Below are 16154 nucleotides of genomic sequence, written 5' to 3'. Positions count from 1 at the left end.
CATGTCCTTGTTTATGATGTTAATAATAATACACTCCATGGCCTTACAGATCAGACTTGACAAGCTGATGGGGTGATAGTTCCCAGGGTCAGTAGTGGGACCACCTTTGTGCAAAGAGATGACAATGGCAGTTCTCCATTCTGCTGGAATGAAGCCTGTACTTTGGATATGGTTAAGTAGGGTACTTAATGGTGAGGCTACTTCTTGCTGGAGATGTTGCAGACTACAGCTTGGGATACCATCAGGTCCCATGGCAGCTGTGTTGTTTGGCTTGGATAAGGACTTTAACATGTGATCTGTGGAGATGTAAAGTGTGGGCCAAGTATCTGTGATGTGGAATGTGCCTTTGGGTGGTGAGAGTGAGGTGATGTTTACACTGATCCTATCTGCTAGCAGGTTGGCTAAGTCAACAGGATCAGTGTAAGTGGCACCATTAAGATGTAATTCAGAACAAACCTGGTGTTAGCCATGGATGTTTTTGATGTAAATGATAAAGGCTTTGTGGTTATCCTTTGTTTCAGAGGCTAGTTTCAAATCATAATTAGCTTTGGAGGATGTCACTAGTAATCTACTTTGCTTGTTGAGGCTAAGGAGGGAGTTTTTCCAGTTGGGGATTTGTGCCTTTTTACTCTTGGACAACAGTTGCTTTCTTTTGCTGTAAAGCCGCTTGATAGAGGATGTCCACCACATAGGTTTGTGTTTCCGTGAGAAGCAGATTTTAGTTCTGTTGGGTATGGCTAAGTCCATGCAGTTGTACAGATACTTGTATACTGCTGTGGCATACTGTTCAGCATATTTGTCTGCATCTTCCGGGGGTGGTGGTGGTGGGCAGCTACTGATAAACCTCCCTTAGAAGATTGTGGCCAGTTTTTGAGATGTAGAAGTCAGAAGAACAGAACCTGTTTAGCAGGTTGTCCATCATTACACCCCTACATCTGCTGTGGTACTCAGACAGTTTGTGCTGCAATGTTATTATAAGGCTACATGTTGGCCATAGCTGTCAAACCATCACAGACTGACATCTGGACAGGCCCATATATAACAGTCAGACACAGGCCCACACATGGGCACAGTGTGTTAATATTGCTCTGCCTAACAGACAGTTTAGAAAACGGTTTTGTATTAGCTTGCTTTTTCTTATGGATATGATGTCTGCTTCTCCACTGTCTGCCATTGATGTTTTTACATCAACCTTTATTGTTTTGCAAGTAGTTTGGCAGGCAAATGCAATGTTATGACAAGCAGAACAGATATACGAGTCCTTCTGTGACACCCTGTCATTCCATGGCTATGGCTGGTAGCCAGTGACTTCTTGTCAGTACTGACACAGTAAGGAGACAGCCATTTATAACCTGGTACTACAATGACTTTCAAAGACCTGCTGTCCTACTAGGTACTGTGTAGGTTACTCCGAGCTGTGTACTGTCCAGATGTGTTGCCCTCTGTCCCTGAATTTTCCAGCTTTCCTGCAGTAATGGCTATTGACGTCTGGATGGTGTGTACTACTGCTACTGTAGGTATAGCTGACATGCAACATAGTTTGCAAAGACAGTCTGGAAACATGGACCCTGTCAAGCACACTACTGTACTTAGACCACTAAACAGCCAACAGTAAGTGCTTTCTACTTCCTGACAGTATTAACCACGCATATACATAGCTTATTGACCCCTGCATATTGTGGACATGCTACAAGTTGATTGTGACAGACCTGGGAATGTGTGCTCTGCTGCTATTACCCTGCAACATAAATGTTCCTGCATTGCTATAGAAAGATGGGTGTGTTGGGGGGAGGGGGAATACCTCTCAACTGTACACATTTCCACAGACTGTCCAAATGTTCGCTTTACATTTTAGTTACATTTAGCATAGTATTGTGCTTATCTTGGAGAATACTGGCATATCACTAGAGACCAACGGGTAGACAGTTATGACAGACATTTGAGTTTCAGACTTCTTACCCTTCGGACACTTAAGGCAACTGCAGGACCTGCTGTGGTGTCAGTTTGTTAGTTTGTAAGTGGACTGTTTCATCATTGTCCCTATTTGCAGGCCTTTGCCAAACATTTCTTTCTGGCTTTGTACAGCTGACTTGCTGTGAAAGGCTGACAGGTGTGTATGGGACTCCAGCATTGACATCTATGCATGTTACCTATGACCTGGCATTTTGTTAGGCCCCCACATATACTGCAGTGAGTTTTGTCACCTTGAGGACTACTGCATATTTTGGGTAAGCCAGCATTTGATGGACATTTCCTGTTGTCCCACATAGCTGTCAGTTGTCTGCTGCTATCCCTGTAGGCCACTCCATTCCCTTGCATACATGCAGTGATATCATAAATATGCTAGCACAACGTAATACAGCATTAATTTGTTGTTAAAAAGAATGACTTACCTTGTGCCTGCATCAGTTGTGAGGACAGTGCTTGAGGACTGACTCTGTCAGATGCACGCAGTACACAGCCTATACATGGCAAGGTACAGGTAATGTGATGTGTGTGGCATCCTTTTTACTGTGTGTGTGAGTCAGAGAGAGGTGTCAGTCCCTTGGTCCCTTGGATGTCAGTGTATATGCTATGCGTTGCCTCTTTGTCAAGGCCAGGGCATACTGGGCAGGCCTACATCTGCCTACAGGGAAAGGCTCAGGGGGTTCCTCCTCCGAGTCCCCCTGTGCCTGTGGGGACCTTGGCAATGTTGGGGGGCTGTGTCCCCCTTCCCTGTGATATTCCTGCCGCAGCTGTTTCCACAGGATCATATTGCATTATAGCCCCTACACGATTAGGTACGTGTGGACATGGTGTCCCATTTTGCTATTCAATAAACGTAGCTCATTTACATACCTCTACTTGCTTATACCCTAGTTACAACACTACACCAGAGCCTATGTCCTTAGCAACCACTGTTACCTGTCATTGTTATGAGTCTACATGCTGGCCAGTATAATGGCAAAATTAAAAGTGTCACATTTATTGCATTTTTAATTTATTTTCTCACGATCCTTGTTTGTGCACCGCTGCACTCTGCTTATACAGCATGTATCTGGCAAAAACATTTTTTTGATTTTTATGTTTTTGAAATATTTTTACATTCCAATGGCCATAGTTTTGACCATTGGCATGCCTAATGTACATAATACATGATTTATTTGGAGTTGCCACAGCTCTGTTTTTAATTTTGCAGTCCTGTGCATACATTTCTGCTGCAGACTCAGCTCCTGCATGGATGCCTGTCTGCTTGTTGTATCACAAATTCACCTCATTTGCATGGATTTCACCAGCAAATGAGGTGATTTGCATTATTCCATCTTCTCCATGCCAGAATAGTGCTGGGAGGCTTATGCACACCCCCAGCCTTGTTTCCTAGATCACACAGGTTCCAAACTCCGTGTTTGAGCCGTGCCACTATGCTTACACGGAGATTATCTCCATGTAAGTTTTATTGAATTACCGCCATAATCTATGCAATCATTATCAGTCAAACATTACAAAGCTCACTCAATTCCTGCCTTCTTTTAAACGTTATTCCTCCTCCAACATAACATTCCGCATGTATTGCTCCCATAATTCACATTTTTTTTTCTATTTAATTTACCCCTATTCTTTTCTAAAGATCCCACTTCCTTTTCATTTATCTCTGTTACTATATTCACTGCTTCTAGTACAGTTGGTTTGTCTTTGATTTCCATTTTTTAGTAATTGCTTTTTTGGCATCAACCAGAATTAAACTCAGCAAGGCCTTACTATACCTGTTTTAACAGAAACTTAGTGCTACCAGTATCCTGATTGGTAATTAAGTATTATCATATTGCCTTCAATCACTTTGAAAGGCATGATTGTACTTTGCTAAAGGAAAATTATATTTTGAGCCACTTTACTGAAGAAACAGATCCATGTGTTTATAAGTGCATAGGCTAAAAATCTTCCTTCTAATGTCAGATGTTGGAATGTTTTCATTACCCTCTGTGAACATCTGCATTCTAAGTTGGACTCAAGTGTAAAGAAATCTACAAACTCACAACTTGACTTTTTCACTGCAGTGAATAACAAACTCACCTGTAACAGCATGGGATGCATCATCATGGACCTAATTTAGGGAATCTCCAAACTCTGGATCCCACACAGTTTGATTTTGTGAAGTGTAGATCATGCCTGCTCAACTTAGTCAACTGTTTGAGTCAGTCATGAGAGATGTGGATGAAGGCAAGGTGGTTCACACAGCCTACCTTGATCTAGCCAAGGCCTTTGATACCATTCCCCACAAAGGAATCACAGAAAAACTCACTAACCTAGGCATCAACCCCAATATCACTAGGTGGGTTGCAAACTGGCTCACAGATAGAACCCACAGTGTGAAAGTAGCTGACTCCAAGTCAGACTGCCAACCAGTCCCAAGTGGAGTCCCACAGGGATCGGTCCTGGGTCCTCCCCTGTTTGGTATCTACTTCGCAGAATTTCAGGCCAACATGAAGGGACTCTGGCTGACAAAGTTCGCAGACGATTGCAAGTTGGAAGCCATTATTAGCTCCCCAAGTGATGTTGACATCCTACAGAAAGGCCTCTCTGACATCAACGACTGGTGTCAGAACTATGGCCTTAAGCTCAATGCCAAAAAAATGTGTGGTCATCCCCTTTGTGAAAAATGCAGTTCCCATGAACTACCACATCGATGGTAGTCCACTAAACACAGAAGGTGTTATAAGAGATCTGGGAACACAGGTTGACAGCAACCTCTCTTTTGAACACCACAATGCCTCTGTGGTCAGAAAGTCCTTCTATGTGGCACATCTCATTACTAAGGGTATTGCATCCAGAAAGAAAGAGGTCATTGTCTCCCTCTACTCTTCCCTCATTAGGCCAATCATTGAGTACAATGCCTCATTTGGCATGTACCTCACTAGACACCTGCAACAACTGGAGAGGCCGCAAAAGTACCTCACAAAGAGGATCTTTGGCCTTAAACACTTGTCCTATATAGAGAGACTCAAAAAACTCCAACTGTTCTCTGTCTCATATCACCTACTTAGAGGCAATATCTATTTGACTTACAAAGCCATGTCTGATCCAGCTCTGTTAGAAATGCTACATCTAAAGAAATCTCAATCACTCTGCACCACATGCTCCAGAGACCTCAACCTCAGTACCACAATCAACAGAACATGCTAGAGGGACAAGTTCATAACCCAGAGACTGCCCATGCTATGAAATAGACTTCCCATACATATCAAACAGAGCACCTCACTGGCCCTCTTCAAGAGAAATCTTGATGAGTGGATGGGAAATAGAAAATTCACCCCGGGGATCACTCCAGTGGTCTACTCAACAGAAACACTGGAAACAAAAAGCAGTTGACACAATGCCAAGGTAATCCTATGGACTAGGTTTGTAAAGGCTCTAGGGTCATTAGCCTAGTACACACTTATGAACCTATGAACCTATGTGAAGCTTTAAAAGCACAGGCCATACTTTCTGCACTTAGACTCACTTCTGCAGGATGGTGTGGGCTGTTATTCCCATTTATCCTTAGCTGAACAGTGTCCCCTTCTGTAAGGGAATCTGTGTTGGTTTCTCCAACATGAAGCAAGGCCTGATCTGCTTGTTCAGTAATCATTACTGGGGTACTTTCTGGGCATTGCTTGGCTATATATTAAAAGTATGCCAGATCTGATTTTTGTAATGACCCTACCTTGGCATGTTTCACATACTGAAATTTCTGAAGCTGGTGTTTTTGTCTCCCAGAAAAACATAGGTTTGGGTCAATCAGATCAAGCCTCATTTTGACATGTCTGTTCAAGGGTAAATATTGTGTCAGTGGTTCAAATTGTGTTTCACATTCCTGAGGCTTCGCTGGTGTAATAGGATCATAAAACTCTGGGGTTCTATTCCCACTCCAAGTTTTTAGGTTAATTTTCCAGTACTGGCATTGTAGTGAAGCACAAGAGAAGTAGGCCATCATTTGGATGAGACCAGAAACCAAAGTTTCATCTGCCTAAATTGTGGTAGATTTGGTGGATGTAAAAAATCCTACAGCACATACTAAAAAAGTGAAGGTTTATTAAAGTTTATTAGAAATACAAAAATCATAAAAACACGTGAAAAAAACATCTGAGGAGCACACACATAGAAGAAAAAAACAAATACAGAAAAAATGCTAAGCAAATTCACTGAAGCAACAGAAGTTAAATGCAAACAAGTTCACTCCCTTTATTACACAGCAAGATTTTCAAATATGTAAGAATATCTGGTGTGATATTTTTTCAATAAGAGACCTTTTCAAAAATATCACAAACAACTAAATGTAATTTTGTCAAATTGGCATCTAAAATAATTGATAAAGAACTATCAATATATGATAATTCTTGACACATTTATTTGGCTATAGCCTAATATACTGCAAATCTTCCACAGGAAAGAAAAACATGGGGAGCAAAGAGCTGAGACATCCCTTACTGCATGTATATTTCATAGTCCTTCACAGGAAACATCCAAATAGAAATGCCAAAACCTAATGCCAACCCAGGAACATTAATTAGACAATATTTCATTTAGTGCTTTTGTAGATTTAACTTTAAAATGTCATAGCTGCATTGTACAACACTCAGATATGTGAAAGCCTGTTTGTAAAGATTTGTATGAGAGAAAAAAAAGATGCTGAATTCACAACAGCGAATGTTAGTGTGCATTCACTGTTGTAAATAAAGCATTTTGAGTGGAGATCGCACTATAGTGAGGATCGGGAAATGTATCTTTTCCCTCACTGTAGTAGAATCTTGGAGTTTGTATATATAAGTAGCAGGGGGTGTGGGGGGTGCAGGGGGGCTTGCACCCCTACAAAACATTTGTAGCACATAACTGGAAGTGTAGGTATTTTCGGTAAAGTCGGTATTCCTGAGTTGTCGACTTTCCTTAAATATCACTTTTGGTTATGTGCACGATTGGTTAGTGGATTTTATGACATTTCAGGTCGTAAATATGAACACCTGCACTAGTCAGTTGTGAGATTTTGATAGTAAACTGCTTTTGTCTATATGCAAGACATCTTCAGAATAAATAAATAACACTGAACAAAATACTGCTAACAGGCAAATTTTCATTTAATTCTGGCTTCCTAACCATTTCCATTTTTAATTGCCAGTGCAGTTCTGTCATTAATAAATGCCAAACAGCCCATCTTTCATGCTGTTGAACCTTTTCTATTATTTTTTCCTCAAATATTTTTTTTTCAATTAAAATAACATTTACATAATATTTTTTAAATATAATTTTAAACAACTATATACAATATTTACAATAGCCTAACTCTCAATTATATACACTGTATGTTATTAAATATAGAATTAACAGGTCAGTTATCAGAGATACAATATTGATTACTGCAGAGTGTCCAACAAAGATATAACTTTCTTCCAAGGAATATTTACCAGTGGCATGGGATAGATTCGTAGTTCTTTGATTTTTATTTCCATCGATGCAGTTCTCTTTAGTTGTTGTGTCTTTCGACTTTTCCTGGTTAGGAGTCGCCACAGCAGAACTCCAGTCCGCTAATGATTGGCAGTAGATTTTTATGTGCTGAGTTGCCAGCCCTGACGCACAACCTTCAATGAAGGTACGCCCATTCACGCATGTCTCCACACAGAAGACGCTCTGGCTGAGAATCAAACCGGGTAGCGTCTTACTATGAAGCGACAACGCAATGCAGTTGTCTTCAGTAAAGTGTAGAATTCTTCCAAGGTTGGGGGTGTATATGAATTCCAACTTCTGGTTACGCATTTCCTAGATATAGCAAGTATTGTCCATAACAATTACATATTTGTCTTATTCAGGTAGGGACCTTCATTTACATTTAGTATAATCGATACTTTAGTTCAGCGGTAGCGTTGTTGCCTCACAGCAAGAGGATCTCCCGTTCGATTCTTGGCTTGGGTTGGGAGTGCCTTCCGTGTGGAGTCAAAAGACATGCGTTGAATGGGCGTGCCTTCGTTGAAGGTTGGGCGTCGGGCTGGCAACTCAACACCATAAAATCCAACTGCCAATCATTAGCGGACCGGAGTTCTGCTGTGGCGAACCCTAACCGGGAAAAGCTGAAAAGACAAGCATAATCAATACTTTAGTTAAGGTAAAGGATTCATTAAATAAAGCTTGTAAAAAATGATTGATTCCATTCCAGTATGATTTAATTGTATTTCATTCATAAAAAATATAAATCCAGTCTGCTTTATCTGACTTTTCACATGTCCAGCAAAAAACATTTGTAGTAGTACTGATCTTCTTAATTCTATCTATGTAAGTATTTCCAGTTAAATATTTTCCACTACTGTGTGTTAGAGGTGTTAGTAACTTATAGTAAGATGTTAGTTTTAATTTCTTCTGTTAACTGCAATGACTGACCTTTTGTTAAGAACTGCCAGTATGATGGTTTGGGAATTGTTTTATATGTTATTAACTCTTTATATAGATTTGAAATGGAATTTTTCTTTTCACAACTATTATATATAAATTCATATAGAAAACTTATTAGATTTGGAATATCTTTAAATGAGGAATTATTAATTAATGTGCATTAATCTTGAGTGTACATTAGAATGCTTTGTAAGGTTAACCAGTCCTGTGTTGGAATATTGTAAGCAGTTTTTATCATATGTGTATCTAAAACATTTAATTAATTTACACATTGAAACCAGCATAAGAATCCATTTTGTTCCCAGGAGGTTATTGTTTCCGTATATATTTTATGAGGAAAGTTCTTAGTGGTGGTAAATGGGGTTAAAAGGTCAAACCAAAGTTTTAGATCTATGTTTGCATTGATAAGTTTCCTAAAGGAACTGATGTAATGATTAATCAGTGTTGTTTTAGAAGATTTTGTTATATTATATTGTATACTTATGCATAGTATCTACCAGGGTTTGTTTGATTTGTCTACTATTACATTTTTTTTAACAGATTAAATTCATTTGTTAATATAGTCATTGTTAATTCTTTCTAGTTGGCAAAATAATTTGTATTTATCCAGTCTATTGTAGTTTTAAGCACAAATGATTTTATATATGTTTCTATTTCTGTGAAGTTCAATCCTCCTTGTTTCCAGGGTCTAATGTGATGAGTTAGAGCTACTCTATTCTTTTTGGGATACCATAAAAATTTTCTTAAACATCAGTTTATTTCTTTAAGAATGCGTCTTTCAGGAATTAACTGTATTGCTAATGCTACATATAGTATTTTTGGCAATCAAACCATTTTTATTAATTGCAGTCTGTCTTCAAAAGTTAATATAATTTTGTTCCACTTTTCTAAATATAGTTTTATTGTTTCAATTATATTTTTGTATAACATATTCCTAAATAATTTAGCAAGTTCTTGTTTTCCTATGATGGATTTATTTGTAACTTGTAGCTCTTTTTTCTTATTTAAAAATAAGAATTTTAATTTTGATCTATTAAAGTGTAGACCTGAAATATTGTAATATTTCTCCATTACTTCTTCTAGCTCTTCTAATGACTCTCTGGAGTTTGATAGGGTTAATAAAATATCATCAGCAAAAAGCATTATTTTAGACATGTACTGGTCATAGACTTCTATTCCTTTCATTCTTGGATTATTGCATATTATTTCTGCAAGTATTCTATAGCCAAAGCAAATAAAATAGGAGAAAGGGGGCATCCTTGTTTATTACCTTTCATTATATGGATAGATTCTGAGGTGAACAGACCTAATTTAATGTAGGCTAAGTTATTAATATATATGTTTTTTAGTAATAAGATGTAGGGAGGAGGACATTCAAATAATGCTAAAGTTTTAAATAGATATTCCCAGTTGAGGGAATCAAAGGCTTTTTCTATGTCTAATCTGATTACAAGTGTTTCTCTACTTTCTTTATTCACATAATCTATAAGAGTAAGTATCATTTTAATATTATCATGTGTGTGCCTGTTATATAAAAATCCAGTTTGATCATTATTAATTGTCTTTGAAAGTGGGATTTTCATTCTGTTAGCTAGGATTGACATGAATATTTTGTAATCATTATTCAGTAATGATATAGGTCTGTATGAGGTGCAAAGGTCTGATGCTTTGTTATCTTTTAAAATTGGTGTTATGAGAGAATATTTCCATGAGAGTGGTATTTTTGCTTCTGACTGGACTTCTAGCAAAGTATTATGAAAAAGGGAGATTACTGTTGAAGGGAAGAGTTTGTAAATTTCCCTAATTATACCATCTATCTCTGGAGATTTGTTAGATTTACTTTCTTTTATCTTGTCAACAATTTCTTTGTAGGATACAGATTTTTGTAGGTCTAGTTTTAAGTTTTCTGGATTTTTTTTATATTGGTGAAGTTTGTATCTAAGTTTATTTGGTTGGTATCTAAATCTTCTTTTTTGAAGTGTTCCATATAATGGAACCAAAATGCTTCAAGGATATCTCCTATACCTGATACTTTTTTCCTTTCTTTTCATGATATATACTAGTAATGTTATTTGCTTTAGATTGTATTTTAATTCTTGTTGATAAGTTATGTAGATATCTGGGGGAGGTGGCTAACGAGTTTATTTTTAATTTTTCCAAGGCTAGAGAAGTTTTGTGTGTTAGAATTTCATTATATTTTTTATTTAATTCCTCTATTTCTTTTTTGACTTTTGGACAATTCTGATTTTTTTTTAGATTTTGCTGTCAAGAGTCTAGTTTGCAAGTCTAATGATTCAGATTCCCACTCTCTAACTTTGTTTTTGTACCAGCTAAGGGTCTTACCAAATAAATATGCTTTTAATGAGTCCCAAACCATGACTCTACTGATTTCTTTTGTATTATTAATTTCAAGAAATAATTGTAGTTCTGGCAACATCCAGGGTCTGAATTCTTTAATTTTCATGATATATGATGGAATTCTAGTTGAGAGGATTAAAGGTTTAAACTCTATTTGGAGCTTCATTATCAGAGAGTCATGATCTGAGAAGGGGCATGGAACTATTGAGAAGTTGAGGATTTTTGTTTGGAAATCATGAAGTACGAATAATTTGTCTCTTCTGGTTTGTGTTCCATATCTATGGTCTTTATGGGAAAATAACAATGATTTATCATCTTTTACTTTAAAAGTGTCTATTAAATGAAATAAATCAATCCATGTTTTTAAGGATTTTGAAATAGTTGCTATGTGAAAAGACTTCTTTGTGGTTTCAGAAGCTTCTAAAGTACAATTAAAGTTTCCTCCCAGTATAAGATTTCCTTTATAATTGTTGGAAATAAAATCTAGGTGTTTTTTAACTGTTCCTGCTCCAATTCCTGGGAACCAATATAGATTAGCTAAAGTCCATATTCTGTTATTAAATTTAATTATAACAAATGCTAGTAGACCTTCTTTGTGTTCATATTTATAAATAACTTTTGGAGTGATTATGTTTTTCTTCCAGAGAACTGATACTCCTGTTGTCTTTGTTCTATAGGAGGATTGAGCTAAGACTGTATAGTCCTTAGGGTTCCAAATAAAGCTATCATTAGTCTTAAAATGCATTTCCTGGAGAAATACTACTTGTGGCTTATTTAGATTTAAATATTTTAGTAAATCAGATCTTTTAAGTGGTTAGCATTGCCGCCTCACAACAAGAGGTTCTCATTCTAGTTTGATTCTCGGCTGGGGTGCCTTCTGTGCGGAGTCTGCATGTCCTCCCTGTGGTCGCGTGGGTTTCCCCTGGGTGCTCCGGTTTCCTCCCACATCCCAAAGACATGCAGTAGGTGAATTGGACACTCTAAATTGGTCCTAGGTGTGAGTGTGTGCACATGTGCGCCTTCTGTGGAAGGTTGGGCGCTGGGCTGGCAACTCGACACCGTAAAACTCCACTGCCAATCATGAGCAGACAGATGATCTGCTGTGGCAACCCCTAACCAGGAAAAGCCAAAAGAAGAAGAAGAAGAAGTAAATCAGATCTTTTATTTGCATTATTTAAGCCATTAGTATTTGATGATAAGAATGTTAAATCCATTTCAAGTTATTGTTGGAAGAAACTTTTTGCTTTTTTTTTATTATTTTAATTATAGTAGTTCTACCATATTCTCTGATAACATGGAATGTTATTTTTATGTGTGTAAACTTGGGAGTGTAATTTAATGTTCTTTCTTCTTTAAATACAAGTAGGGTAAGATTCTGGACAGGCTTTACAAAGTACTTCTATAAAACATTAAATCTAAAGTATCAAATACAAGTAAATATGAATTTCCCATTAAACATGGAATGAAAGTCATTCCTAATCCAATAGATAAAGATAGATATATTGGATTATCACTCATACCCAGTGGCGGCTGGTGACTTCAAATCACAGGGGGGCTGCAGGAGACGTGTGGTCAACCATATTAATTAAATTGCCCTGGGTGGCAAACCATCATTTATGTCCAATCAAGACAAAAATAAGTGTAGAAGAATAAAAATATTTCAATGCATTGGCTGCATGACAGCTTACTTAATATCTAGATGGAATTTTAAATACATTACTGGAATGCCAGTCAAAATCAAGTATAAGAAAACCAGAAGCACTCAACTCAAACTACTTCTCCTTGCACTGCAGTTCTAATTATAATATATTCAGCTTTATTAAAGTACCAAGCAACATGCTGAAAGTAGAAATCTATGTGATTGTAAAAATGTTTCTTATCCAAAAGACCTGCTGCAAAACATGATAAAAGTAAAAATGAAAAGCAAACAAGAAACAAGCTCAAGATACATTGCTTAAAGGATTACTGTACAGGTTATGGACCACACATGATTGGCATTCTGTTTAGTTTAGCCTGTAGAGATGACTGGAAGTCTCCAACAAGTGTAATGAGCTTTTTAAAATAATGGAATCCTGTCCATACATTATCTAGTCAAGTATTCTCTGCATGGCAACAACAGAAAGGCTTTCAATGTTGGCAATTCTTTAACAGTATGCTTATTAAAGCTTGCACTTACCTTATGGTCATTAAAGCATTGCTACTTAAACACAGAGCAACAGGCACTTTGAGTAATAAGCATAAATCAACAGTACAAAATATGACAGAAACCAGACCATTCTGCAAAATCAAGGACAGATGAAAAGCCACTGTAGTACCCCATGATACAACTACTCCTTGCCTTGCTTGGACACATCCAGAGTCACTACATGGAACAAGCATGTCTCTCTGGCTGACTGTGATGGTTTGTCATACCTCCACAGAAGTGGGACAAAGGCACAACAAGAAGGACAATTTTTAAATATTGCTCTAATAAACTTAGAAAGATAATAGAATAGGTCTTGCATTAGTATGAATTTTCTGAAGGGTATAAAATCTGAAACTCAAATGTCTGTCATTTTCTAACTTCAGTCTTTAGTGATTTGTCACTAATTTGCCAAAAACACAATTTTATGAAAAATGGACCAAAATGTGATGCAAAAATATAAAATAGACACACAATACAGCTTCTACCTGTCAAAGAAGGACACTTTAATATTAGTACTGCTACCTTGAGCAGCTGACAAAATAAAAGAATCTACATGCATTTCAAGTAATCTATAACTTTGATTATTACAGTTATTTCTTAATTGTAAACCCTCCATGTTTTCTTCCAAAATTGCTATCTCAACCTGTTAATGCAGTAAATCTGAACAAGGCCAAATATATTGGGGCACATATAAACAGTACTAAAATTGCTCTTGTATAAATTGAGACAGTTGATAGAGCGGCTCTTACTTTAACATGAAGTCTGAAACTTATTATTTAGTGACTTCTGGCAAATCATTTAGGAATTAAAACTACAAATTTTATGAACAACAAACCAAAAATAAGAAGCAAAAATCTATTCATTCTTTGAAAATCTGGACAGTTGGGAGGTATAGTTCAGCTGGGCCTGTCTGAGTTTGCTGCCCTTCCCCTGACAAAATAATGGTTGAACTGGAGCCTCTATTACTTGGCTATTTCCATTTACCATAAACACTAATGTGCATACTGCTTTACTTCAATGATTGGACTTCATTTGAAAGTTTTATTTTGTATTTTACAGCACAAACATTAAGTAATCTGTTAAACAAAGCAATGCAGTCTCACAATGAAAACTTAGCATTAAAACTTCTCTGCCCTTGAAACTCACATTCATTGAAACCCACATTCGAAAATACATTTTGCCAGTGGCGCATATGAAACATTCTTTGATACCTTCCTCATTGTACTAAAAATTATATTCCTTGTACAATACAGTACACTTGTTAGAGGGTGTTTTAATTTGTTTTGAACATTTTTCCAGTAAGCAATGAAACAAAACATATGCACCCATAATGGCAAACTGCCCAGTTGAGAACATTTATCATAAAAAGTCTACTCAGACTTCCACAGTCCACCATTATTAGTAAATATACACAATTCTACAGTCCACCATTATTAGTAAATATGCACAATTCCACAGTCCACCATTATTAGTAAATATGCACAATTCTACAGTCCACCATTATCAGTAAATATGCACAATTCTACAGTGCACCTTTATCAGTAAATATGCAGTCCATATTCAGTGAATTCAGTTCTTGCCATAGCTGTCAACCTTAGCACAAGCCAATAATGGGGAATACAGTCCCAAAAATAGGGACAAATTTAAAATATTCATCTTATAAACTTAGAAAATTGCTAGTATTCTGAAACAAAACATTTTCAGCAGAGACACAGGCAGGAGATGCAGACTCCAAACAGAAGCCACCCCAACCAAGAATCAAACCAGAAAACCTATAGCTGTGAGGCAACAATACTACCACCGAATTAAACATTCAGAAACCTGAAGTCTGAAATTCAAATGCCTGAAAACCAATTTTCAGCAGGGATTAAAACTGCAGACACGCGTCAACAAAATGGCAAATCACACAAGGAGATGCAGACTCCACACAGAAGCCACCCAACCAAGAATCAAACCAGAAAACCTATAAACAATACTACCACTGCACCATCAAATCTGCAAGGAATCAAACATTCAGAAACCTGAAGTCTGAAATTCAAATGCTATCACTGTCAATTTTACTCGCGGACAGAACAAAAAGCAATTTTCAGCAGAGAGATGCAGAGATTACCACTGCGACCATCAAAAAAATGGCAGCACACAGAGCAACACCCACAAATACAGGAGAGAGATGCAGACAGAAGCCCAACAACCAGAAATCAAACCAGAAAACCTATAGTTGTGAGTAACAATACTCACCATCAATTATACAAGGAATTAAACATTCAGAAACCTGAAGTCTGAAATTCAAATGCCTGTCAATTTTAGGACAGAACAAAAACAATTTTCAGCAGAGGCGGATTAAAACAGACACATCTTTGTAAAATGGCAGGGCAACAGAGCAAATCCACACAAACACAGGCAGGAGATGCAGACTCCAAACAGAAGCCACCCCAACCAAGAATCAAACCAGAAAACCTATAGCTGTGAGGCAACAATACTACCACCGCACCATCAATTATGCAAGGAATTAAACATTCAGAAACCTGAAGTCTGAAATTCAAATGCCTGTCAATTTTACTGCGGACAGAACAAAACCAATTTTCAGCAGGGATTAAAACTGCAGACACGTCTTTGTAAAATGGCAGGGCACCAGAGCAAATCCACACAAACACATGGAGGAGATGCAGACTCACACAGAAGCCACCCCAACCAAGAATCAAACCAGAAAACCTATAGCTGTGAGGCAACAATACTACCACTGCACCATCAAATCTGCAAGGAATTAAACATTCAGAAACCTGAAGTCTGAAATTCAAATGCCTGTCAAATTTAGGACAGAACAAAAACAATTTTCATGAGCGGGATTAAAACTGCAGACACATCTTTGTAAAATGGCAGGGCACCAGAGCAAATCCACACAAACACAGGCAGGAGATGCAGACTCCGCCCCAACCAAGAATCAAACCAGAAAACCTATAGCTGTGAGGCAACAATACTACCACTGCACTATCAAATCTGCAAGGAATTAAACATTCAGAAACCTGAAGTCTGAAATTCAAATGCCTGTCAAATTGACAGAACAAAACAATTTTCAGCAGAGGGATTAAAACTGCAGACACATCTTTGTAAAATGGCAGGCAACACAGGCAGGAGATGCAGACTCCACACAGAAGCCACCCAACCAAGAATCAAACCAGAAAACCTATAGCTGTGAGGCCAATACTACCACTGCACC

Source organism: Protopterus annectens, chromosome 15.part0, assembly GCF_019279795.1.
Source record: "Protopterus annectens isolate FY-2018-M chromosome 15.part0, PAN1.0, whole genome shotgun sequence".
NCBI classification, from domain to species: domain Eukaryota; kingdom Metazoa; phylum Chordata; order Ceratodontiformes; family Protopteridae; genus Protopterus; species Protopterus annectens.
Note: the sequence above shows the minus strand (reverse complement) of the source record.